The sequence below is a fragment of the Ailuropoda melanoleuca genome, chromosome 4 (assembly GCF_002007445.2).
Source record: "Ailuropoda melanoleuca isolate Jingjing chromosome 4, ASM200744v2, whole genome shotgun sequence".
NCBI lineage: Eukaryota > Metazoa > Chordata > Mammalia > Carnivora > Ursidae > Ailuropoda > Ailuropoda melanoleuca.
Genome location: NC_048221.1, coordinates 101,664,386 through 101,690,308, shown reverse-complemented (window position 1 = coordinate 101,690,308; position 25,923 = coordinate 101,664,386).

Sequence of the window (25,923 nt, the reverse complement as noted above, 5' to 3'; positions counted from 1 at the left end):
GAATTGTCCTAAGCAGTAAATTAACTAAAAAGATGATCAAGTCATGGATTCAGTCATTGGGAAGCTCTAAGTGCAGTCAGGACAACTAACACATGGAAACATAAGATATATAATGGCTCTTATAATATTGGTATAGGTCTATATGATGTGATACAATAAAGACAAATGTGACAAATGTTATGGGAGCAGAAAGGAATAGCTGATTGGCTCTGCCTGTTGAAGTTAGACAAATGTTCAACAAGGGTTGTAGTCATTCCTTGGAGCAGCTGTGAGTCATCTAATAACCCTACAGACTGACTGTAGCTTCTCCCACATACCCTTATACTCTTTCTCTCCAAACAGGAAAAGAAAAGAACGAAGACTAGTCAAGATTCCTCATAGCAACATTTGGAATGGTAAGTTTACAAGGAAATGCTTTTCTTATATGTTGGAAAAAAATATAATTCCCAGATCAGCTACCTAGTCTATCCTTGAGGGTGTACATGTTCTAAGCAAGTTATTCCTATTACTTAAAAGAAATCCCACAGGGATAACGACACTCCTTCCAGTTTATCAGTGCTGATCAGTGTGCTTAACTGTCCATTGATTTGCTGACAGCTTGTAATAAAAAATTTTAAATCTACCACACGGCTTGAAAGGGAAAAAATATCTACATGATCTTTTTTCAGTCTTGAAGGGAATACATTTTAAAAGTATAAACTTTAGACACCAATAAGCTTTACAAAGTCATAGTCTGGTTGCTTATGCAATGTGTTGTGAGCTTCATTAAAGAGAACCCACCCACAAAAATCTTTATGACTAAAATTTTTAAAAAGGAAATAATTGTCAATGACAATTCATTTTCAGTTTTTTTTAAAGTTTTTCTTCAAATTTCAGTTAACATTCAGTGTTATATTAGTTTCAGGTGTACAATATCACTATATTCAATACAACCCCCAGTGGTTATCACAAGTGCACTCCTTAATCCCCATCACCTATTTAACCCATCCCCCTACCCTCTACCCTCTGGTAACCATCAGTTTATTCTCTATAGTTAAGAGTCTGTTTCTTGGTTTGCCTCTCTCACTCTCTTTTTTTCCCTTTTGATTATTTGTTTTGTTTCTTAAATTCCACATATGAGTGAAATCACATGGTATTTTTCTTTCTCTGACTGACTTACTTCACTTAGTATAATATTCTTTAGCTCCATCCATGTCATTGCAAATGGCAAGATTTCATTCATTTTCAATTCTTGGAGTTAAACATTGCCACTCTCAGTTGTTTTCTTTTTTCTTTTTTTTTTTTTTTAAGAGCAAGATGGGAAGAAATGCATTAATTAAATCTTTTAAAGGGAATAAACTTATTTGTTCACCTCACATTTATGGTCAGAGAATCGTCTCTCCTTTGTAGTTCCATGACAGGTCAAAAACCTTTTTTTCTCTCCATTTTTCCCGTCAGCATCTTTATGGTGCCTGCATTTTAGTACACACCCCCAAAATATGAATACTATGAATAAATAAATGGCAGGCATAATAGGTGACATGTACAAGAATGTTCATAACAATACTGTTCATAAGGGCAAACATTTAAAAAGAAAAAGAAACAATCTGAACACCTCTTAACAGAAAAGTAGATAAATGAACTTTATTATGTGCACACAATCAAATATTATACAGCATTAAGGACAAATAAGCCATCAATACACATAGCAATATGGATAAATAGTAACAATATGCAAAAAAGAAAACTCAAAATATTGCAAATACCCTAATGCCCTTTTTGTAAGGTTAAAAAAAATGAAAGTAAGAGATGAATTTAGAGACACGTATATATGCAATAAGCAACTTATACAAAGGAATGTAAGGGAAAGATAAAACATGGGTTTTGGGGTGATCTCTTGGATAAGTGGGGGAAGATGGGGGGATAGGTTGCTGAAGGAGTATCATATGGTTAAATAAAGATTTTTGTAAAGTTCTAAGCTTTTGTTTTGAGTTGTGAGTGCTAATAACCAATTAATTGAATAAATAAAAAAACTTAAATACCCGTTATGAGAGTGGGTCATGAATGAAGGATTACAGTTTATTTAATCCTGTGACCTGAGATAAATACACACTAAATAGAACTGACTCTCACATCCAATCTAATGCTGCGTTGAGCAGAATTTAAGCGAGACTCTAGCACCAAGTATTTTATAGCTGATATTAAATGGCTACAGCTAATGGTACCTCGAGTACCTAACCGATCAAGGTGTTTTCAATCTAACTAGTGTTATTTCTTGAGGTTTTTGTTGCCCTATTTCTTCTTTAAACCTATGCTTTCTTTCATTGCTATGAAGTGATTGCATTAATGATATCAGGCTTTCTGAGGCAGTAAATAGTCTGATCTCAGGTTACCTGGGTCTTGCTGACACACACTTACCTCGCTATTGCTCACTGTCCTGTTTTCTCTGCCCTGACGTTTCCTAGGTTATAACAGCACAGCTCTCTGATGTAACTTCTCATCCACTTCCCACAGTTTGTGAACTCAAGAGTGCTTTTGTTCCAATTATAACTGTGTCTAAAATAATCTATCATGAGTCTCAGCCTCATTTCTAACCTGGGGTCTAGGATCTTATCCAGTGTATTGCCAGTTTTTGTTACTGACTAGGCTTGTGAATTCTAGGATTAAACTTTGGTGCTAAACATAGGTTTTTGGGGACTCCAAGCTCTTAATACTCCTTCCTTGTTATTCACTTCATTTTCTCCCTACTCCTGTCAACATGATACAGTGCATTTCTAGTATAGCATTAAATATTTTATAATTTGACACCAACAAATTATTTAAAGTCTTATTTCACAAGATTTACCAAGATGAAAGGTTTTCTCTAGCCAGCTTAAACTCATCAGCTCCAAAGCCAAATTATAATTTTCTTTCTTTTTTTGAACTGTTCCTTGAATGCTTTTTACGCTAAGTAGTTGAGTATCTCCATCAGTTGCTCAAGAAATACTTGTTGTTTTTTACCTATGTTCAATGCATTAATTCATTCAATGAAATATATATTTTATTTTTATTATGTGTTAGGCACAAGAATACAGCAGTTAACCAAACACAGTCCTTCCTTTCAAGAAAAATACATCCAGGGAAGAAAGATAATTAAAAACACGTTTATAATGTGTTGGATATTAATAAGTGCCATAGAGAAAAATCTAACAGGATAAAGAGGCAAAAAAGGAGGAGAGTGCTATTTTAGATAGAAAGGTCAAACTTCTTTGATAAGGGTAAATGGACAGACATGAATTAAACAGAAGATGAATTAAGGGGAGAAGTTTCCAGGCAAGAAAAAACAACTGGAAAGGCCCTAAGAGTGGTCATTGTACTTGAGAACAACAAGGAAGGAAATGAGGAATGAGAGGAAGGGTTGTTCTTTGGGGAAACAGCCATTGCAGCATAAAGAGGTATGCGGTGAGACAACTCCTTCCCACTCCACAGTACTTCCTGGGAAGGACAGGTAGATATCTGCTCACTAAAAAGAAAAGGAAGGGAAGGGAAGGGAAGGGGGGGAGGGCAGGGAGGAAGGAAGGAAGGAAAAAAAAGGAAGGAAAGAAAAAGAAAAGACAAAAGAAAGAAAAAATTATTCTCATATAGAAGTGATAATTCAAATGAACCTGAAATGCTTGAGTCATAATCTTTACCTGCCACCCCTTTTAAAACCTCTTTACATTTTGGATGGCTTCTGGCATTTAGTACTTTTATGACTTAACCCTTATCCTTTATATTATAGAATTTACCAGGATATGTGTAAGTTAATATCAACTGGCACATAATGAGCCTTTTAGCATAGGGGATATTAGTTTATATTGTTAATTTGATAATTGTATCTTCATTTCACTTCTTTTCTGAAACTTGTATTGATACATGTTATTTCCACTAGATTTANGGGGAGGGGAGGGGAGAGAAGAGGAAGGAAGGAAGGAAGGAAGGAAGGAAGGAAGGAAGGAAGGAAGGAAGGAAGGAAAAAAAAGGCAGGGAGGAAGGAAGGAAGGAAAAAAAAGGCAGGGAGGAAGGAAGGAAGGAAAAAAAAGGAAGGAAAGAAAAAGAAAAGACAAAAGAAAGAAAAAATTATTCTCATATAGAAGTGATAATTCAAATGAACCTGAAATGCTTGAGTCATAATCTTTACCTGCCACCCCTTTTAAAACCTCTTTACATTTTGGATGGCTTCTGGCATTTAGTACTTTTATGACTTAACCCTTATCCTTTATATTATAGAATTTACCAGGATATGTGTAAGTTAATATCAACTGGCACATAATGAGCCTTTTAGCATAGGGGATATTAGTTTATATTGTTAATTTGATAATTGTATCTTCATTTCACTTCTTTTCTGAAACTTGTATTGATACATGTTATTTCCACTAGATTTATCTACCACATCACTTTTTAATTTTTATTGAGGTAAAATATAACATAAAATTAGCAATTTTGAAATGAACAATTCAATGGCATTTAGTATATTCACAATAATGTGAAACCATAACGTCTATCTAGTTCTAAAACATTTTTGTCACCCCAAAGACAACCTCATACCCACTAAGTAGCTATTCCCCACTCCCCGATTTCCCTAGTCCCTAGCAACCACCAATCTATTTTCTTTCTCTATGGATTTACCAAATATTTCATATAAATGAAATCATATAATATGTGATCTTTTGTGTCTGATTTCTTTCACTTAGCATAATGTTCTTGAAGTTCGTCCAAGTTGTAACATGTATCAGTACTTCATTTCTTTTTATGGCTGAATAATACTTCATTATATGTACATAACATAATTTTTCTACCCATTGATCACTTGATGAACTTTCGGATTGTTTCCATCTTTTGATTTTTGAGAATAGTGGTGCTATGTACATTCAGATACAAGTATTTGTTTGAATGCCTATTTTTTTAAAGATTTTATTTATTTATTTGACAGAGAGAGAGAGAGAGAGACAGCCAGCAAAAGAGGGAGCACAAGCAGGGGGAGTGGGAGAGGAAGAAACAGGCTAATAGCAGAGGAGCCTGATGTGGGGCTTGATCCCACAACGCCGGGATCACGCCCTGAGCCGAAGGCAGATGCCCAACCGCTGTTCCACCCAGGCGCCCCTGAGTGCCTATTTTTAATTCTTTTGGGTAGAAACCTGGGAGTAGAATTGCTGGGTCACATGATAATTATATATTTAACTTTTTGAGGAGCTCACAAAATATTTTCTTCAGTGGCTACGCCATTTTATATTCCTACCAGCAATGTACAGGTGTACATTTTTGGAAATACTTTAATTTCTGTTTTAAAAGATTATTATTATAGCAATCCCAGTGAGTATGAGATAGTATCTTGTGGTTTTGATTGGCTTTTCCCTAGGGTATAATGATGTTGAACATCTTTCTGTGTACTTATTGGCCATTTGTATATCTTTTTTAGAGAAATGTATAATGAATCCTTTGCCCATTTTTAAATTAGCTTGTTTGTCTTTTTCTTGTTGAATTCTAAGTGTTCTTTTTATGTGCTTAATGGCACACCATTATCAGATATGTAATTTGCAATTGTTTTGTCTCATTCTATACATTCTCTTTTTACTTTCTTGGTGGTAACACTGATATACGAAAGTTTCAATTTTGACAAAGTCTTACTTACCTATTTATGCTTTTGTTACTAATATTTTTGATATTACATCTAGCAAATCCATTGCCAAATCCAAAGTCATGAAGATTTACTCCTGTGTTTTCTTTTAGGCAATTGTGGTTTTAGTCCTTAAATTTATGTCAGTGATCCATTTAGATATCATATTTTTATATTTTGTGAGATGGGGTAAAACTTTTTTCGTAGATGGATATGCAGTTATTCCAGCACTATTTGTTAAGAAGACTATTGTGAATGGTTTTGGCACCTTTGTTGAAAGCCAAATGACCATAGATGTTTGGCTTTATTTATGGACTCCATTTCCATTCCATTAGTCCATATATGTTTATCCTTACAACAGTACCACCCTCTTTGGTTTGGTTTCGTTTTGTTTTTAATTTAGAATTTTAGTAAGTTTTTATATTAGAAAGTAGTTTGTTTTTCTTTTTCAATATAATTTTGGCTACTCAGAGGCCCTTGCAATCCCGTATGAATCTGAAGATTGGCTTTTCCATTTCTGTAAAAAGGGCTGTTGGAATTTTTATATGAGTTGCATTGAGTCTGTAGATTTCTTTGGGGTAGTATTGACATGTTAACAATATAAAGTTTTCTAACCCATGAATATGGGTTATCTTTCCATTTATTTAGGACTTGAACTTCTTTCAGCAATATTTTTAGTTTTAAGAATACATGCGTTTTACCTTCTCAGTTAAATTTACTCCTAGGTGTTTTTTTTCTCTTTGAAGGCTATTTGTTTTTAAAGATTTATTTATTTATTTGAGAGAGAGAGAGAGAGTGCGAGTGCTTGCGCACATATGAGCAGGGGGAGGGGCAGAGGGAAAGAGAATCTCAAACTGACTCCTCACTGAGCACAACTCAGGGCTCACTCCCATGACCCTGAGATCATGACCTGAGCCAAAATCAAGAGTCAGATGCTTATTTGACTGAGCCACCCAGGTGCCCCTGAATGCTATTTTAAATGAATTGTTTTCCTAATTTCCTTTTAGGATTGTTTATTGTTGATGTTTAGAAACACAACTGATAGCTGTGTGTTGATCTTGTATACAACTTTGCTGGATTTGTTCATTACCTCTAGTAGCTTTCTTCTGGATTCTTAGGGATTTTGTATATATGGAATTGTGTCATCTTCAAATAGAAAAAGTTTTGCTTCTTTCTTTCCAATTTGCATGCTTTTTAGTTTTCTAACCTAATTGCTCTTGGTAATATTTCTGATAAAATATTGAACAACACTGGTAAGAAAGTGCATCCTTGACTTGTTCCTGATCTTAGGAGGAAAGTTTTAGTATTTCATCATTGACTATGATGGTAGCTATGGGTTTTTAATAAAAGCCCTTTGTAATATTCAAGTTACCATTTATTCATAATTTTCTGAGTGTTTTAATCATGAAAGGATGTTGGATTTTACTCAAATGCTTTTTGAGCCAATAGAGATGATTATGTGAATTTTTCCTTTATTCTGTGATGTGGTGATTGATTTGCTCATGTTGAACCACCTTTACATTCCTAGGATAAATCTATATTTATGAAGGATTTTGATCTTTAGGGTTTTTGTTTTTGTTTTTGTTTTGTTTTGTTTTCTCTTGTGGAGGAGTCTTTGTTTGGCTTAAGTATCAGGGTACTTCTAGTCTTACAGAATGGGTCAGAAGTGTTTCCTCTTTGATTCTTTTGGAAAAGATTTAGAAAGATTAATATTAATTCCTCTTTAAAAGTTTGGTAGAATTCACCAGGGAAGCCATCTGGTCCTGGACTTTCCTCTATTGGGAGGTTTTGATTACTGATTTAATATCTTTACTTGAAATAGGTCTGTTGAGATTTTCTATTTTGTTTTCATCATTTTGGGTAATTTGTGTGCTCCAAGAATATTTTTATTTCATGTAGATTATCTAATTTGTTGGTATGCAATAATTCAGAACATTCTTTTATACTCCTTTCTATTTCTATGAGGTCAATAGTAATGTCTCCACTTTTATTTCTGATTTTAGTTATTTGTGTATTCTCTCTTCTGTTTTTAATCTTTGAAGCTAAAGGTTTTTTGATTTTTTTGGATATTTTCAAAGAATCAAACTGATTTCATTAATTCTTCCTGTTGTTCTTCTGTTTCATAATTTTCTGGTCTAATTTTTATTTCCTTCCTTTTGCTAGCTTTGTGCTTAGTTTACCTTTTTTCAGTTCTTTAAGTGTAAAGTTAGTTAATGATTTGAGGACTATCTTCTTTTTTAATGTAGGCATTTACAGCTATAAATTTCCCTCTGAGTACTGCCTTCAGTGCATCCCATAGTTTTGGTATGTTGTGTTTTTGTTTTCATGTATTTCAAAGTATTTCCAATTTCACCTGCGATTTTTTCTTTGACCTGTTTGTAGTTTAAGTTTAATTTCCACATATTGGTAAATTTTACAGTTTTATTTCTGTTATTGATTTCCAGCTTTATTCCTTTGTGTTCAGAGAAGGTACTTAGTATGATTTCAATCTTTTCAACCATAGAGATTTTTGTTGTTATTTCATAGTGTATGATCTATCCTGGAGAATGTTTCATGTGCACTTGAGAATAATATGTATCCGCTGTTTTGAGTGGAATATTCTGTATGTCTGTTAGGTCTAGTCAGTTTATAGTGTTGCTCAAGTCCTATATTTTCTATGGATCTTCTGTTTAGATTTCATATCCATTATCAAAAGTGGGGTATTGAAGTCTCTATTATTGTAGAATTATCTATCACTCCCCTTAATGTTTGCTTCCTATATTTTGGAACTCTTTTGTCTGCTACTTATATGTTTAAAATTGTTATATATATTTTTGATGAATTCACCCTTTTATCAATATATAATACCCCCCCTTGTCTCCTTAACGTATTAATAATTTCTGTTTTACATTCCCAGTCTAACTCCAGTATCCCTACCATATATTTGAGACTTGTTCTGATGCTTGTTCTGTCTCTCCAAACTGTGCTTTTTACTTCTCAGTATGCTTTACAAATTTTATTCTTGATAACCAGACATTATGCACTGGGTAAAATGAACTGCAGTAAACAAACATTTAGTAATGTTAGTAATGTGAAGCAGTGTTCTATAGTCCTATGAGTAGGTCTTAGTCTTTTAGAGAAACTGTGCATCTGTACTATGAATTTCACAAGTGCTTCTCAGGTTTTTTTTCCCCCTGTAGGTGGGACAGAATGGCTATAGTGGTCTGTTCTCCTCCCTCTGCTCCCTCAGGAAGGGAGGACCAGAGGTCCACACTGGGAATGTGCACAACGGTCATCAGGAAAACCACTGAACCAGGGAGGGGGTCGGGTGCAGGCAAATAAAAATGCTGCAGTTTCCTTCACATTTTAAGTTGTCTTTTTCTTTTTCTTTTTTTTTTTAAAGATTCTATTTATTTATTTGACAGAGATAGAGACAGCCAGCGAGAGAGGGAACACAAGCAGGGGGAGTGGGAGAGGAAGAAGCAGGCTCATAGCGGAGGAGCCTGATGTGGGGCTCGATCCCATTACGCCGGGATCACGCCCTGAGCCAAAGGCAGACGCCCAACCGCTGTTCCACCCAGGCGCCCCTAAGTTGTCTTTTTCTTGATTCAGCATTTACTCCGTTACATTAAACCTTTGTGTGATTATTTTTCCTGAGTTCTGATAAAGTCGATAGTGATCATTTTTGCTTGATTTTTCCATGTTTCTGTGAAAGGGCAAGCCCCTTGGAGTTACCTAATTACCATTTTAGATGATGTTCATTTTTAACACATCAGTTTTTGTTCTTCATATTAATCTCTCCTTTTTTTAAAATTTCTTTTTCTGAGTTCTAGGAGAATTGCTCAAGCTAAGTAATGACTTTTTTTTTAATTTTTGATTTTAATTTCAATCTTGTATTTACTCCTTTCAGTAGGTTTTCATTCAATGATTATCTATTTCATCTTCAAACTTTCCCACTCTCAGATTTCTTCCTTTTGATAGATATAATGATTCACGGAGTCCATGTGAGACCACTCATTAGTTTTTTCCTAAAGCCTTCTCCTGTGTTAGTGTCATATATAAGACCAGTCCTTGTTTTTGAACAAGGTAGATTTTTCTTACTGCAAACCCATTCTTATAGTTAGTGAAAATTTTTCCAAGAGAGCATTATTACATTTCTTTTACAGTCTCTTTTTCTTTTCAGTTTTAAAGACTGGTTTCTTTTCCGACACCTTCAAAACTTTATTATTAGAAAAGTGGAAGATTTTGCATGAATCAAACCCAAAAACCAATTTATAATGAGTCTATATTTCCTTAGCTATTTTAATGCTGCATGTTACATCTCTTGATTTTCCTGTTTTAGTTCAGGAATCAATTTCTCTCTAAGATACTAGATATAGTTTATGACAATCCTTAGGATTCCATTATATTACTTTAATCAGTAAACAAAGACAGAGAAGAAAAGTGTGTATGTGTATCCTTATCTATTATTCTTTATACCAACAAAAATTTCTGAACTCTGAAGTAATTTCAGTAATTCTGAGGAATTACTGAAATGTAGAGAGAAGAAGCATTTCTAGAACCACTGCAATTGCTTGGGTGAATGTAAGAAAAGGTAAAAAAAGAGCTTTGGTATAACTAAAAGGGAAAAGGTAGAGTTTATAGAAATACGGATATTTTGGAGTCACCTGGATCCAAGAATTATTTGTTCCATTGTACTTCCTCCAGATAGATAACATGAAAATCCCTCTTTCAAAAAATAGTTAAATGAAATAATAATTTAAAAGGAATTCCACTCAATAAAGAGATTTGGCATATCCTTTTGTAAGTTGTTCACATGTTTCTTAATGTTTGGACCAGGATATTCCTCCCCAAATCTAAGTATTACTCTCTCATGCTACTCACACACACCCACACACACATTTTAAAAAACATATCACCCAGCATTTACCCTCTGAATCAGTGGAAGATTTGAACGTTCCTATCAGTAAGTTAAGGGAATTAATGTAAAATCCTGGGGCTATCATGACAATGTTGTAATTGTCCCCGGTGACTTTTAGATTTGTGTCAGAAATCTAAATCAGGGGCGCCTGGGTGGCACAGCGGTTAAGCGTCTGCCTTCGGCTCAGGGCGTGATCCCGGCGTTATGGGATCGAGCCCCACATCAGGCTCCTCTGCTGTGAGCCTGCTTCTTCCTCTCCCACTCCCCCTGCTTGTGTTCCCTCTCTCGCTGGCTGTCTCTATCTCTGTCAAATAAATAAATAAAATCTTTAAAAAAAAAAAAAAGAAAAAAGAAATCTAAATCAACTAAAATTCCAATTAAAACAAAGTGTAATAAAGTTCTATACAAAAGGCTGACTTCATTAAATGCCAACATTAAATATGTATTTCTTTTAAGAATGAGGCTTTTGGACTTCATGAAGAGAACTTTTTTTTTTTTTATTACTGAATAAACAAGGCAATTTTAGGCATGGAATAGAATTAACTCATTCCAAACCTGATTTCTGAGAAGAATTTCTTAACTTGTTCAGCTATTATAACAAGTCCCTTTAGCAAAGTTCGAATTTTATTTCTCAGACACCTGATTTAAATATTGTTTAGCACAGTGGTTCCCAACTTCGCTGTACGTTATTATCACCTGGGGAGATTTTATAAATCCTGATGCCCTGATTGCACCTCATACCAATTAAATCGGAGTATCTACAAGCGGGAGCGAGTCCTCAGAAATAGTTAAAGATTCCCAGGTGAATATAATGTACAGCAAAGTTTGAGAACCTCTGTTTTAGAATTCTCATACATTTGTGTAGATAGAAATCACCTCATATATTATCATCAGATTTCTCATTCCCTCTTTCAAAATAGTCTGATTCTGTAGGTCTGGTGTGGGGCACTTGAGGTGACTTGGATGCGAGTGATCCAAGAACACAGTGAAGAAATACTAGTATAGAACAAAGAGATATCAAAAGTAGTCCCTGGAACCACAGCAACAGGTTTAACTGTGATCTTGTTAGAAATGTAAATACTAGGCCCATTGCCACCTATTGAATGAGAATCTCTGAACCTGAGGCATATAAATCTATGTTTTCTTTCAAGCTTTCCAACTGGTTCTTATACACATTAAATCTGAGAACCACTGCTCTAGAATATGCAAAATGTAGGGGATAGACAAGTGGTTACTGATCAGGACCACCACTGAACCCCCTAGAGTTTCAGCTGTTTCCCATTATTCACCATGGTGCTACATGGACTGTAGTAAGCAAGGGAAAAGAAAGTTAAAAGACAATTGCTACATTTAAACTTATAAAGTACTCAAAAATCGTACTGCATTGAGCTAGTTGGATAAAAATGAGTTTTTTTCTAAAAATATAGAATGATTAGGGTTGAGTATTATTTAGCCATACCATTAGAGATAGAGAAGATAAGACAGCAGGGCAGGGTCATTATATTCTCTAGTGTGTGTTTGTCCCTTTTTCTCAGGTACTTCTATAAATCTGAATTACCTGTCTTACCAAAGAATGGCAAATTGGAGAAAGTCACTTATTAAGAGTTGTTATAATCCAAATAAGCTTTGGCTCTGAGGAATGTTGACAACCCAGATGAAGCCAATGAGAAAAGCAATACTTAATTTGGGGGACAGAACTAGGGTCAAAGGTGTGTGGCAAAATTAATCTTGCTGTCTAAGCCAAGACAGACTCTAGGCAATAAAAATCTTCCAACAACAGTCATCACTGAAGTGTGGTGTGAGACAGGATCGGTGGTATCTTTGGAGCAGGTCCTGTCCTGAATGACAGGATAGAGACAGAAGTTAAGCTCTTATTTTGCTATCAGGACTTAGATAAGGAATTGAAGCTCTATCCAAATGAATTGAAATTCACAGCAGTACTTCTTTCCCAGAAGAAAAGAGTATTAGAGATAGAAGCCCATGTTAGGAAAGCAAGGAGGGGTTATAAGAAGGTCATGCTTTTATGGGGATGCAGATGCCAAGGATTAATTCCAGATATTCCCCCAAACAAATGAACTAACAAACAAAACAATTATTTATGACAAGATTAATTCAAAATCCCATTTGGGGTATTTGAGCTAAATCTCTGGATTTAGTTTCAACACCTGTTTCAGAAAAAATATTGAAAGAAACTCTAAGATTTCCTCCTGCTATGAGTAATTCTGTTTATATTCCTCCAAATTCTATTTTTAACAAGAGACTCCAAGGTAAATAATTCATAGGGAAATAATTGAGATAGAAAGGGAATTATAAATAGAAAATGATGGTTTCAAGCATCTGTACTGGTTCTTTATCACTTTGTATTTGGGGAGAGGATGATGGTGAGGCTTTTATTTAATTTTAGATGAATAATTTTTCACAAGGGAAATTCAAAACTTATTAAAGGGTGTAATAAAGGGTCTTACCCCCCCCTTTTTTTTGGATGTATGAGTGCTGCTTTTAAGCCTCACCCTCTTCTTCCCTTGTCCGTATCTGCATAGAATAGGGAGAAAGTTTGCTCCCTTCCTTAGGTGCCTGAGGGAAATTCAGACCAAATAAAATCCCAGCCCATGCATACGCACTAGCCACTATAAAAGCCCGGTCCATGCCCCCTGCCTTGCTCAAGTCAGCTGGAACCTGTTGGTGCCTCCCTGCTCTCTCCAGCACTTCCTTCTGTAAGTAGAAAAATCTTTTCATAACCTCTTGGTGTATAGTGTCATCGGTCTCGGCATACAAACTAAATTTTGGGTGGGGTTGTATCTTTTTCTCATGGAATGTCCAAAACTTTGGTGCCGTGAGTGGGATATCTAGCCAATGACCACCAGGATCAGGGTCTTTCTTTTGCTTTGGTTTGCCAAGTGGCTCTACTGCCGGCAGGTGAGCAATAATTTTGAGCTGCTGCTTGCTAGCTAGCATGCTCTTCAAGCTGTGTTGCTGCCTGCTGGTAAGTTTGTGCTTTGAGCTGGGCTGCTTTGTGCTCCATTAATGGAGTTCTACAGAGCCTTTGTTACCTAATACTATGGGACTGAAGCCCTCCTTAAAGTGTCCCTGAGTTGTGTTTCTCAGCTGAATAATTGTGTATTTTGATTCCAGCATAAGCAGTGACAGATGCTAGACTCGGGAGAGAGACTTTCACTCTATGACCCTTAGTTGTTTGTCGCAACCCAGCATTGGCCTCTGTTGGGTAGAAGACTCAGGGGAAAGACTCATCTACCCTATGGAGACCCACTTACATGGAAGAAATTTGTTACTGTGTAGCATGCTGAAATCTATACTCCTAAAAGCAGATGACTCACTAGGACTCTACAAAATGTGTTTGCTGCTGCTGTTGTTGTCTGTGCTTCTAATGCAAAGATAAATCCTGATCCCCAGAGTTCTGGGGGAAAACGTGTATGGTATGGATCGGACAGAGCCAAGGGGTTAATCCTCCATTGCTTTTGGGGGTGGCCTCTAACTCTGCTGATATTGATTTGAGACTCTCTGGAGGAATAAACTTATAAATATGATCAGAGTAGAAAGGATCCCCCAAAATATACCCAGTAACCACAAAAAAGGAAGAAGGAAAGAAGGAGGGAAGGAAACCCAGATACAGGGCAAGAAAAAAAGCTGAAACAATTGTTCACAGTTGACCCAGTTGGAAATCCAGAATTGACCAAAAGAATTTATACAGCAAAAAGATAAAAGATTGGCTTTTATCCCTCCACATCACAGATCCTGAATTAACTTTAACATCTAAAATGCAACAACTGGCAAACTTCATGGCCATAATTGATAGTGGAGCTCAAATTAAAGTTACACTTGGGTATCCCACTAAATTTAAATAAGGTATCTTAGGGAAGTTACTAAATATAAAATAAAGGACAGATACTTACGCTTCATCTTAACCATCAGAATTATTGCTTTCCCTAAATTTCCCATGGTCATAGAACCCAGTACCCTAAAATATCCCAATGTAAACATGGTTGCTCTGACCCAATGAGTAATAAAATATATTTAAATTTAAAATTAAATGAAATCTTTGGACCTTACACATGAGCTTGACAAAAAAGATAACTAGTAGACCAGCACCCCTTCTTCAAGTAAAATAGTTAATATGGCTCAGTGTAAATTAAAACAGACTTTCAAGATTGAAACCCATTTATATGAGAACTCTTTAGTGAAAGGATGATTTATCCCCACTACTTTTCCATTTAACTGCCAATTTGGCCTGTTCTTATACTTGAAAAGAATAGGTGGTGGATTATTGTAACCATGGGCATCTGGGTGACTCAGTTGGTTAAGCGTCTGCCTTCGACCCACATCAGGCTCCCTACTCAGTGGGGAGCCTGCTTCTCCATCACCTCCCCGCTGTTGCTCTCTGTCACTATCTCTGCCCTCGCTCTCTCGTATAAATAAATAAAATCTTTAAAGGATTTTCGAAACCTTAATGCTTCATCCAAACAACAATTGGTAAATATTTTCCTATTGTAAATTTGGCTAAATGTTCTGTTCAATGCCTATTCCAACTGTTTCTCAGGCAGTTTGCTTTTCAGTGTGACCCTGTACCCCTTCCCATGAGGTACCAGTAGATTTGCCATCATATATGGTCTTTCCAGACAAGATCTTAACCACATCCAACTTTCCTTAGGAGCACAAGTATGACATCACACTGACAATAGCCTCCTCTGAGGAAATCCATTTGACACATTCATTCAGAACATACAAATACTCACTAAGGAGCTTACACAAAGGGGATAAGCTGTTGCCTCACATGTAGTGCAAGGTCCTGCCACATCAGTTTAATTTGGGAAAATTGCTTGGTAAACCAGGGGCCACTCATTTCCCGATAATGTTAAGGAACAATTATTAATTCTTTCAGCTTCCACAAGGTTAAAACAAGCCCAACATTTTTAAAACTTTTTTGGATTGTAAGTAAAATTTGAAAATTTAAAAATGGATTTTACAAATCTGTTTAGGACTTTTTTTTTTTTTTGCAACTTGTACCACCTTGAAGGGGGTCCCTCCAACAGAATGCTCTAGAATCTGTCCAGATTGGAATGCAACATGCATTCCCATCAGTGCCTCCTATAAACTCCTTCACTTTAGAAGGCTTTACAATTTCTTTTCATATGTCTTGGAGTCTCTGGATGACCCATAGTGGCTGTACATAGCCTGTAGGCTTCTGATACAAGAATCTTCCCATTTCATCCCCATGCTATATGCCATTAGAGCAGTTGTAGCTGACTATGTACTGGGCTTTCCCGCAAGTAGAGGCTTTCACAGTCCCTGAGCCTGTGATCCTTCCTAATGACTTGATAGCCCCAACCCAATTTCATGAATACCCTTTCATTTCAGCACTGATTTCTGATACCTCCTATATTGGATGCTATATTTCCATATATCTGGATCCATGTTTGGACTTTATTTTTCTATTGAATTCTATTGAGAGTCTATTTATTCATGACTAATGCCATGCAGAGTTAATTACCGAAGCATTGTAGGATACTTACTACTTAATACGGTTAGTCCTCATTCTATTTCTGACTCCCAGTTAATACTAGCGTTTATGCTAGCCCCAAATCTCTTCCCTTCGTAGGTGAAACCATTTCTCTACTGCCATATGATGATCCCTGCATTGAGTCTCTGGGATGATTCTGTCAAGGATTAGACTCCCACCACCATACATACTTTACAGTGACTACTTATATTATTAAGTGCCTACTTGTGCCCTCTTACTGGTATGCCTATTAGACCAACAACTTTTGCTAAGGACATGTTACCACAGTATCTTCAGATACTGTACTTAATCTGCTTTACTTAATTTCTTTTGACTGCCTGTTGCTAGATGTTTCTACCAATTTAGCCTTCATCTGTAACTGTTTCTAATCTTCAGTTCCTGTCCCCCATCTGGCACAATTCAGAGAGGACCAAGCCCTTACCACCATCTTATTCCTGCAGGTTTATACTGGGGCACTCACTACTGTGATTTAAGTTGTGTAAAGCTCTCATATCCTATCACCTAGAAGGGAAATTCAAACAAATAATATATATATGAAAAATAAATAACACTTTAAGAATCTCAAAAAAATTTCAGAACAACTTCCTTGGAGACTTCTTTATTTCTTAAGACTCTTAATGGAAGTAAAAATGTTTATATTTTACAATAAAGTTGCATACTTTTTTTTTTAATTGCATTTTATCTCTTATTCAAGTTTTGGCTGAGCTTCAATGTTTACTAATTTTCAGTTGGTGTCCTAATTATTAATGCACTTTACTGAGCCTCTCCAGAATAAAGCCAGCTCTCCATATTTATTCAGGTTCCCTTGTAAGGTAAATATGTCAGGTGAACATAACTGAGAAAAGCCTCAAATATTATTTTTAATTGAAGCCAAGTAATCTCAACAGCTGTTTATTTTTTATTTGTTTGTTTTTAATTAGAACAAGGAAATAAAATTCCATTTGTTCCAAGTTAGTCTTAATTGCACTTTCTCAAATTTATTTTCCTTGATTTTATTTTCCTGCAGTTAAGTAGTTTGTGATAATACACAGTGGTATTGTTGGCTTTTATCTGTTGCTTACAGTTTAATTTTATACATGACTTTTACATTAAGGGATTTGAATTTTGTTTTACGGGTATTTATTTTTGCTGCTGTTCTTCACTGACTGAAAATCTCCCCACGTTTATTGTTTAAGGTAACATATAGCAACACCTAGTTTAATATGATGGAGCTCCTCTTATCATGTATCACTCTTCCCTTCCCCCATATTTTTTTGCCATACAATAGGCTTGAGTGAATAACTGCCAACATCCCTGGGTGCAGGTGGGACATCTCTGACAGATGGATCTTAGATGTCCCATTCTCCTGGGCACCTATGGAGAAATGCTCTTGGTTGAAAGGCAGCTCAATATATCCATAGTGCTGCAGTTTCCGAAGAAGTTTTCATGTACCCACTGACTATGCTGACCTCTTTCCTGGTCTAATACTACATGATGTTGGTTGATGTACAGCAAAGCCTATTACAAAACATTCAACAACACACATCATGTGTTCCTCCATCCCAACAGACAATTTAAACACAGCTCTTCAAGGAATACTCTGAAAATAATGATTATATCTCTGTTTATTTACATACTTAATTTCTTTTTGGTCCTGTGTCATCTCATCTTATATTCAATGCAGTTGCTTCAATACAATGAGGACCTAAAGACACCAAGATAGTTGGTAAGATCACAAACTTTACGGTGAGGCAGAAATGGCTCCCATCTGAGCCATAGCACTTAAGATCCATGTGACTTTGAACAAATTACTTAAACCTTCTGAAGTCTAATATCATCATCCATAAAATAGGAATATAGTGCAATCCTACTTGTGTTAAGAAGATTATATATGAGTGGTTTTAAAAATTATCTTCTCAGCAGAATACTTTCTAAAAATGAAATTATTCAGAAGCCCAACATGAAAAACAGACTTAGAAAACTGAATATTTTAGCAAAATTTTGATGTTGTTGAATCATTTATTAATATCTTTAAGAAAGACAACATAGGGTAAATTTCTTGGGAGGTTGTGGAAGTTTCTAGATGAGCCAGACTCTATAGTTTATTCACTCAGGACACTTCTGCTGAATGCCACGCCTTGTTTGACACTATAGTGTGTGCTGTGGGTACAGTGGTGACTAGGACAGAAAAAATTCACCCCCCCTGGGATTTTACACTCTAGTAGGGCAAATGACAATTGACAAATAAATGTATTTATGATACCTATCTGGGAGTAGCAGATTCTTTGATGAAAACAAAAATAAAGTGATGTGCTAGAGAATGAAGAGATTCATTTCTGAAAGGAAGGTAGGGTAAGGCTTCAGGAGATAACATTTTACTAGAAGCATCCTTAACACGAGGGAATTATGTTTATATGTGGCAAACAAACACTGTCAATATTTGGAAAAAGAATGTTCAAAGTAAAAGGACAACAACTCACATGTGCTGAGGCAGAATCATTGTTGAACTATTTGAGGAAAAGCAAGGACACCGATGTGGCAGGAGAGAAGGAAGCCAGTGAGAAGCAATAGGAAATGCTATCAGAGTTAAAGGTCATACCACGTAGGGTCTTTATGAGCTACAAGTAAGGCATTAGGATTTTATGCTGAATGAGATGAAACTCCATTGAGGAAAGTGAGAAGTGGTATCATCAGACTCATGCTTTTAGAGGATGAATGGCCTGAGAAGAGTCTGCAGAACACAGGATAGAAACAGGAGTATAGGAGACAGGAATTGATTTGGACCAGTGTAGTTGCAATGGAGAACTGTGGAGTGACTTGATTTGAGACATATTTTGAAGGAAGAACCAACAGATTTGCAGATGAATTGGATATGAGCTCCAGAATTTGGAAACTGTAGGAAAGAGAACTGAGCAATGGGGGGGAAATAGTCACAGCTCTTTTTCTCCAGGGTACAGTACAGTGGTGTTTCCAGAATTTTTGTGTTTTAGAGTTAGTGGTCTTGTTGGATGTGATGACAAAGGGATTTTTCTTAAATGTTTTTGAATACATATTTTAAAATTAATAAAAATAACACAGGTTTCCAAGAAGCATAAAAGACAACTGAAATGTTATGAGGCATGGTCCTCTCAGAGCATCCTAGATTGTCTCTCCTCACTTTGTATTACCCCCAACATCACCACCAGAGTTATTTGCCCCAAGAATAGAAATCCTATATGAAACCTCTTGTGGGAAAACCACTGACAGATTAATGAGTACAACCACCACGGGAAACATTTCGGTAAATACCTCCTAAAATGAATTTTTCACATATCCTGTGATCCAGCATTATATATTCTAGAAAAATGCTTACTAATTCAGAAGACAGGTACACAAATGTTTTTAGAACCTCTGATCAAAATAGGAAAAACCTGAAGTCACATAAATACCTGTTAGTGTGAGAGTGTATGAAAAACTACAGCATGTCAAACAATAAAATATTTTCTCGCAGTCAAAACCAATAAACTACAGCAGCATGCAGTGATATAGATGTTGGTAGTGCAGTGTTAAGGGAGCAAAGTAAATCCCCAAATAACCTGTAAGTACGATACCTTTTTTCTAAAGTTAAAAACCGATAAGTAAGCTTCTGAATACTGAAGTGAAAATATAATTTAAAATAAAATCAAATTTAAAAACAAGAGAATAATGAACACAAGATTTAAGATGTGAACCCTGTAAGTGTGGAGAGACAGGGGATGATATGTTGGTAGAAGGGATGTGATTCAGTGCAAGTGACTGTAGAAGTCACTACAGTCTAGGAACTAGACTTCTAGTCTAGGGGACTAGAAGTATTTTGGGATGGTAGGTGCATGGATAATTATTACATATTTTAAATATCTAACTGTATATCTGAAAAACTTAAAGGGAGGGGGTTACTCATGGACCAAAGGATAGAATATGTCATGGATCAAAGATTATGATTTATCCAAGTCAGTTCAAGGTCCTTTATAGGAAACAAAGGACACCTTCTCCACAGCACCAGAATCCAAACATTTATTTATACAGGACTATTTATGAAATATTGTTACAATGCCCACTCAAAATTCATATACGTGATGCTTTAAAACTTATATGCATATTCTTAAACATACTGATTTATAAATTTTAAATAATTTGTATATTAGAATTATCTGTGTGATATAGAATTATCTCACTTTAGTACTTTATTACATATAACTCAAAATAGATATTTTAAAATAATTAAAAGAAATACATTATTCTTAATATTAAAATGTGCTAATAATAGAGCATAAATTACATAAATACATATATAATGTAGGGAAAACGGTATGATTAAAAATGGTTTATTATTTTTGAAAAATTTCATCAAATCTGTTAAAATTCCTTCAAATCGAATGTATAGCTCTAAGCCCAATATATTGTGACACTTGATCTTAATGGCTGTAATATCTGAAAATCTACCTCATGATGATAATGAAGAATCAAATGGGAAAATTTTTTCACTGGTTCATATTATAAACCACGTTTTGCAATCTTGTCCACCAACTCTGCAAAGGCTTGTTATTGCTGTTGAAATTCAATATGCAAACTTCTCTCATTATACTGAGTTGTTCTTGAAAAAAAAATTGAAAGCTTCCCTCTCTTATTTTGACACAGGTTGAAAATTCTCTCAAGTTCTTTGAGCGAGCAAGTTTGAAAAAATTCATAATTCGTGTGTGCGTGTGCACGCGCTTAGGTTTCAGAGACAGAAATCACATGACAAGGAAAATATTTCCAATTATTTTAATCTTTTCCATGTTGAAAAAGTTAGTTTTGCTTATAATTTTATAACATCTTTATCTTCAAAGGGTATATTTTGGCTTCTCTTTAAAAAATGCAGTCAGATAGATATTAAAAATACCTATCACATAAAAGTGTAGCAAAGTTGGTGTACTTCTTTTTTTTTTTTTTAAGATTTTATTTATTTACTTGACAGAGATAGAGACAGCCAGCGAGAGAGGGAACACAAGCAGGGGGAGTGGGAGAGGAAGAAGCAGGCTCATAGCACAGGACCCTGATGTGGGGCTCGATCCCACAACGCCGGGATCACGCCCTGAGCCGAAGGCAGACGCCCAACCGCTGTGCCACCCAGGCGCCCCGGTGTACTTCTTTTTTAAAATACATAACTTTTTAAGCTCAGCAACTCTATAGAACTTTGTCCCAAGACACCTAGTAAACTCATGTGTGGAATAAAGGATTTTTTAAATCAAGTGCTGTGCTTTGCAGATGAAGGGCCTACAGGCCCACCTCCAAGATGTCACCATTGAGTTTGTAACACTTGTTTATCTGCTCCCAGCCTCCTTTCTTAGCCATACTTAGGAGCCTTTCCTCTCATGTAGATGTGCTGTGTATCTAAGTTTTTCCCACCTTCCACTTATTTTTCTGAACATGGTAAACTCTTGATAGCTCCCTTTCTCTAGAAAACTCTCACTGATTCACCAACATTCCGAATACATGACACCACTTCTTTAAAGTCTTTCTTCAAGTTCCTATGCAGACTCAATCTTTCCTGGTGGTCTGTGTATTCACAGTTACTGACTAATCTCTAAGAGAGTACATATCACAATATATTATAGTTATCAGTCCATATGGCTGCTTCCCCTGCCAGACAGTGATCAACCTAGAGGAACTAAAACTTTCTAAAACATGAACCAATTTTATTTAACTCCATACTTCCTCTACAGCATCTGCCGCGTACAGAGAATTCAATAAATCCTTGTTAAATGGCAAATGAATAAATGAATGAATACACAAGTGATTAAATAAATCAGTGAATGGTTAAATGGAATGAAAAGAAGGAACATTGAATTCCAGGGAAAATCCTAATACAGTAATATAATTTTAGCAAGTTTGGGCACTGGATATATTTGGATTGTGAAAATGGTACTAATATATGCTTTACAGTCATCCCTAGCTTATTTCAATAAACAAACAAAATAGTCTGTCTTATTTCAACTTCTTATCAACACACATTGAGTAGAATCATCCTGTGATTGACCCTAAGAATTGAAAAACTAAATGATAATGGGAAAATTAGTGCTAGGTTTAGTAAGGATATAATATACATATAACAAGGATACTGGTGTCCAGGAGCTATTATTCTTGTAGGAAATATCCAGGAAACACCCAGTTAGCAACAATCAAGTCAGAACATGCCTGACACATGTCCCAAGAAAACTAAAAAAGAAAATAGGAATAACTGCATTCTAATTTTTTTTAAAGATTTTATTTATTTATTTGACAGGGAGAGACCACATGCACCAGCAGGGGAAGGGGCAGAGGGAGAGGGAGAAGCAGGGACTCTATCCCAGGACCCTGGAGCCAGGGAGCCAGATGTGGGGCTCTATCCCAGGACCCTGGAATCATGACCTGAGCCTAAGGCAGCCATTTATTCGACTGAGCCACCCAGGTGCCCCTGCCTTCTGATTTTTTTATGACAGAATGTTTAAAAGGACTTTACAAATTTAAAAACACCATCAATTGCAAAAAACAACAACAACAACAACAACAAAAAAACAAAACAAAAAACCGTTCAGAGTGTTACAGGGGAAAAATTTCAACAGGCCAGTGGAAAGAAAGATCACTTTTCAAGCATTCTAGAGAGTAAATGGATAGCAGTTGAGCTGGGCCTGGAAATAACGATTTCATACCCTGTAGCCACACATGTAAAGCATTTGAATTGTGAAGCTGCCTCCATGACAAAACATGATGAATGACAAGGGAGCTTTCATTTGCCCATAATGGCCAACATCAGAGTTTGGGAAGACCTTACCTCATGCCACCATTTAAGATCCCTCTGAAAATTAAAAGTCTTGAAGGCCCGCACTGTTGCTTTGTTGAGAAGCATTTAACATATTGACTCATCTTCAAAAATGATGGGTGATGTTGTGTGCCCAGCCATGACATCTTTTTCTAATTTGATGTATTAAGTAATGATACATCCAGCCTCATTAAGTAATCACCTTAATTATGACAATGGATAACTATGATCATTAAACCAATGACATCTGTCACCATCAGCCACATGAGTAATGAATGAGTTTCAAGATCAAATTTCTATCACCTTCATAATGTCTGGTGATTGAGGATGAGTAGTGACATAGTGAGGTTAAGAATATATCTCAGAAGGCTTAAAGATAAAACATAAGATAGTGCTTGTTCTAATTCTCCATAACATTAATGGAGTGAGGTAATTCAGCTCCCAAGGTGGATTCGGTGAGGAAAATATTCATCAACCATCCAAATCAACAGAGTCAACCATTCTTTTGTTTTCTCCACCAGCAATTTAGACCAAGTGAAAAATCAGAATGTGACATTGGCTGTCTGAATATTAAAATTTGTTCTGTGTAACCTGCCATTCCTCATTGTCTTTCTAGATGTCTCTATTCAACTGCTGTCTGTAAAAGCAAGTGATATGTAGCATCCACCTCTTCCTCTCAGGGCCTGACCTTCCAGACGGCCTTACCATTTTGTCCAATATCAAAACCAAATTCCCTGTCCTGTGTCTCCTGACAGGGCCTGTCTTTTTAAGGTTGTCAAGAACTAATTTGTGGTAATAGTGCGATATATTTCTCATATTTTGACAAAACTGACTGGGAACAGCGGACATACTGTCATAAATCCAATTATCTTTGAATTCTGAGCTGATCTAGCCAAATAGTATTCAACAGAAATAAATATAAAGTTCTAAGATCAGATAACAAACACCAAAAGAAATGATACATGTCCTGATTTGACTTCTGGACAGCTTGGAATAACCTGTATGGTCAGTTCCCCTGATATCATTATTAAACCATTTCCCTGGTTATTTTTGTTTTGTTCTGTATTATTTTAATTCTTATATTTTAACTTCAAATACAATTTTAATTTTTCTTTATTTCGTAATTCCACATGTTGTGTTATAATTGTCCTCAATGTTTTGCCAGTGGGTGGAATGCAATTGAATATTAGTAATAAAAGGCAGAACTGGAATAACTTGGTTCTGCAACCATACCATGTAAAAATCACAGAGCTAGGTGTTGTTAGTAATTTAATGTGAATCCAAGTATGTCTAACTCTTAAAAATTACTTTAAATGACAGTCAGATGTATAAATCAGAAGTAGTGCTTTCACCATACTCTGTACTAATCAGACCGTATTTGGACTGAGTTTGAATCTGAAAACCATATAATAAGAAATCTGTTAACCATTGGTGATAAATTCCTTCCACCAGAGTAGTGTTATAAGGGAAAGAGCTACCTTGAAAGGCCTTGAAATCATCTTGGCAACTCCCCCACCAAGCCCCCAAAGGGAGTCCTCCATATAAAGTAAGTGAGGTTCAGAGTGCACTGAGGAAAATCCGCTGGTGTATCAGCATACAATACAGATTCAGCCCACATGTATCTGTCTAATAAACTCCTTCAAAAGCAGCTTTCTTGCTGCTTTTGAACTTGTCAGATGTGATGGGGTTAATAATGTTCATAAAAGATTCCAAAAATTTTAAACACAAACACAAGGAGAGCATGCATGCACATAAATACCCAGATTGAAATGACTATCCCTGAGCTAGGGTGTTTTCTATAAGTGGGAAAGAATTGATCAGCTTTACTCTGGAGGAAGCCATGGTAAAAGCCTCCGGACATTGAAAGCATGTGAGTAGGAGGTTTGCTTGGTTTGGGTTTTGATTTTGTTTTGAATCAAGAAGAGGCTTGAAGTCAGTGAATAGATGGACCAAATATCTCTGACTTTGCCTAAATTTAACTTCAGAGGGTGATAGATTATCATGGCTTTTCACAAAACATTAACTCCCATTTTTTTTATATTATCCTTAATATATAATTTAAATTCTTCTACCTGGTAATCAAAATCCTTTAAGATCTGGCCTCAATGAAATTGCCCTATTGCCCATTCTCACCTGACAAAAAACTGGGATAAGAAGAGGCATCTATCACCTCAGTTGTAGAAAGGTTAACGATATAACATACAGAGAGGACATAGTTACTGAGAAGCAGCTATCACCGTCATCATCTTCCTCATTATTTACATCCTCAGGTGTTCCGTCACTTCACAGTTTTTATTGATCTCCTTCCTTAAAGCACACGCAATTCTAGGCACAGGAGAGAGAGAGAGAGAGTATTAATCTATTCATTCTGAATGAGAGAATCATAATATCAATACATTTATTATAGATAATTTTAATTTTTTGTTACTCTTCACATTTAAGAGAGGAGTGAGTCACAAGAAAACCATTTATATTAGTGCTTCAAAAACAAAACAAACAAACAAAAAACCTCTACTTTGTTCAGTGTTCTGAGGCCAACGTCAGTGTGACCTCCCACACCTTCCCTCTCTCTCTCTCTCTGATCTTGAGCAGTCCCAGCCCTTGAGAGAGAGAATCACGGAGTGACTAGGATCTTATAGTCTGGAGCCTGATGACCTACATTTACATCCCGGTCCTGTCACTGACCAACCCTGTGACCTGGGGCAAGTTACATGTTTTCTCTGTGCCTCAGTTTCCTATACTGTAAAATCTGGATTGTAATAAGTGTCTACCTTATAGGTGTGTGAGGATTAGTAAGGTAAAAGCCTTAGAACAGGTCTTGACACCTAGTGTCTTTGAAATGGGATGCTGCTGCTGCTGGTAAAGTGAGAATTTACCTTCAAAATGGTTACCTGCTAGATGTCCATCATATATAAAAACCTAATTACATTTACTAGCCTGAGATTACTGAGACAAAATAATAGCCTTAGACATTTATGGCAAGATTAAAATAAGAATCACAAAAACAAATATATCTCAGGTGAGCCCTTAGTTAAAAATAAATTACTAAAAGCTCTTCTGCCTTTTCCCGGTCCCAAAAAGTCAACTGATGAAAG